This window comes from Grammomys surdaster, unplaced genomic scaffold (assembly GCF_004785775.1).
Source record: "Grammomys surdaster isolate TR1022 unplaced genomic scaffold, NIH_TR_1.0 98, whole genome shotgun sequence".
Classification (NCBI taxonomy): domain Eukaryota; kingdom Metazoa; phylum Chordata; class Mammalia; order Rodentia; family Muridae; genus Grammomys; species Grammomys surdaster.
In genome coordinates, this window is record NW_021604577.1 from 12,278,864 (window position 1) to 12,281,971 (window position 3,108).

Genomic DNA, 3,108 nt, shown 5'->3' on the forward strand with positions numbered 1-3,108 from the left:
GGGTCTCGGGGCCCTGCCACTTGACCAGCCTGTTCTCAGAGGTTTCCCATGGCCATTCCTTTTAATAAATGCTGATTTGCACTAGTGAAATGGAACCCAAGTGGGTTCCATGGAAACAACCACTTCTGCGATGGCTTTGTGTGAACTGGCTTTGCTGAACTCCATTTCCAGACCTCTTTTCCCTGTATGTTTGCAGGTTGAGTCGGCTCCACAGACATTCTTGTTTGAGGTTTAAAGGGTAAATGTGGAGCTTCAGCCACTTTTAGAATTACACACATACACACTGTCAGTCACCCTGAGGCTCACCTTGGTTTGCTGGATCTCTGGCTTTCAAATTCTTTCTAAGCTTCACCAGTTCCCAGGACAGGTGTTTAGCTCCATGACTGAGGGCACAGGCAGGATACCTATGCCATCAAAGCTTAGTGAAAATGGCTCAGATTTCAGTTCATCCCTGAAGTTTTCACATCATGCTACATGGGCCAGCTTGCCCGTTCTCTCCTGCACATTACACCTGTCTTTCTTCCTCAACAGGTTATACTAGAACTTCAACCGCTAATACCACGTGAAATGTATGGCCTTATAGAGACTTATAGGCTAGTTTTTGTAATGGGTGTCAAAGCCCTGTAAAATAACACTGTGCACATAATATATATTACATATTATAAATCTCAGTTAGCCAAAATTCTGTGATGCAAGAGAGAGATACAGAAATACTGAAAGCCCTAGAGGAATGTACTTGGGGGGGTATATATGATATATACTATGTAACACATGGAGTATATGACTCAGTTCACCTATCACCCATCTGCTGGTCTATTATTTATCCATCAGTTCAACATCTATTTAATATATATGCCTTTATGTTTTCTATGTTTCTTAGTGGTCTGGGTTCTATTATTAAATCTCAAAAAACAAAAATAAAAAAAAAAGCCAAACAAACAAAACAACAAAAATAAGGTCTTTCAGATAATAAGAGGGACAAATGTCACCACCATCGGACTTTAAATACAAGATGTTTAAGGAAGTTCTGAGGAAAACAGGGTCCACCCAAAAGAACGAGGAGTGCCCCAGAGTACTAGTTCATGAGAAGGCACAAAAGGTGATTTTTTTCAGCTTTAAATTTTTAATAATCGATTGTTTTCTGCATACATGGAAATAAAACATACGATAGCACAAAGTGTGTGAAGGAAAAGCAAACTGTACAAGAGGCCTGGAGAAATAGTTGAGCAGTTAGGAGCACTGGCTGCTTTTCCAGAGGGCCCAGGTCTGATTCCAGCAGCCTCATGGTGACTCATAACCATCTGTAACTCCTGTTCCAGGGCCTCCAGTGCCCTCTTCGGCCTCCGTGGCACTAGGCACATGGTGCCCATGCATATATGCAAATAAAATACCCATGCATAATAAAGTAGTTTTTAAAAAAGAAAGTAAACTAAAGATGCTATTTTGTTTGTTTGTTTTGTTTTTTGTTTTCCTGAGATAAGGTTTCTCTGTGTAACAGTCCTGACTGTTTTGGAACTCACTTTGTAGACCAGGCTGATCTCAAACTCTCAGAGATCCACCTGCCTCTTCCTCTGGAGTGCTGGAATTAAAGGCGTATGCCACCACACCCGGCTCTAAAGATGCATATTTTAATGCTAGAGATACCATTTGTAAGAAGAGTGACAGAAATGACAATGACAGGATTAAAACACAATGCTTTAAATTCTCAAGTAATAAAGAAAGGCTGAAAAGAGAAAGAAAAGAAAAAGGAAGAGAAAAATATTAGATGAATGCTACTTCGGTAATATTTGAAATTACTATAAATATAGCCAGGGCTGAGATGTAGTTCAGGGATAGAACATTTACTTAGCAAGTACAGAGCCCTGGGCTTAATCATTTGTACTATAAGGCAAAAAAGTCCAAATATATGTATGTGTATATATATTCACATATACATGCACATGCCTATGCATATTAAACATTTATACCATATATATTTACACACACATATATACATATATGTATATATACATATACATGTATATATGTATATGTTTATATATATACATATACATATATATATATGTATAATCACACCTTGTCATGGTCAAATCTCTTAAAAATCTGTTAAGCCAAGAAATACCTTTATTTAACAGTAGTAATTGAGATATTTGTGCCAACAATAGTAATAATCTACTGGAAGCAAATCATGAAACTCCTTTCTGGCGTCTATTAACACGAAACATAAAGCCACATGTGGGCTGTGTGCTTTTGATCATTTATCTGATGCCCCACGTGCTACTGCAGGTGTGTGCCTGCTTTTATTCTTTCCCACTCTGCTTCCCAGATTGGACACTGTCTATTGATCCGTTTTCAAGTTGTTCTGCTGTTTCCAATTTTCTCTTCAGCTCGTACAGTGATTTATCTTTTTCATGTAAGATGTTACAGTTGTTTAGTTCCCAAATTTCCACTGGATTTTTAAAACAGGTACTATTTACTTGATAATATTTCCTATTTGCTTAGCTGCTGGTGAAATATTTTCTCTTTGGATATAGATATATAAGAGGGGGCTAGAATGACAAGGAAGGAAGGAGAGAGAACACATTTAATACATTTTTCTGCTATTTCCAAACCTTGGTCACCTTGAGGTATGTTTTGATTAACTGTTCTCTTATCTTAGGAATTAACTCATGTTTTGTATCCCAGTATTTTTTATTACAACATGCCATCATGAATGATATATTTTAGAATGCCTGAATTTATCTATTCTAGGATTTTAGATAGTCTTTCTGTCTCCAACTATAGCATTTGATATTTCACATAAATGTACTGGCCCTTTGTCTTGTCTTCCCTGTGTCCTGTGCTGGGCCCTGCACATGAGACAGCTTGTGAAGGTAATTCTCACCTAACAAACGCTTCCTCTATTCATCGTTGTACCTGCTTTTAACAACTCTCTGGTGTCTTCAAGTAATGACGGGTGTGTATGGGCCTGTGTGTGTGTGTGTGTGTGTGTGTGCGTGCCTGTGTGTATGCCTGTGTATGTGTGCCTGCATATGTGTGTGTATGCCTGTGTGTGTGCCTGTGTATGTGTGCCTGTGTATGTGTGTGCCTGTGTGTGTCCCTATGTGT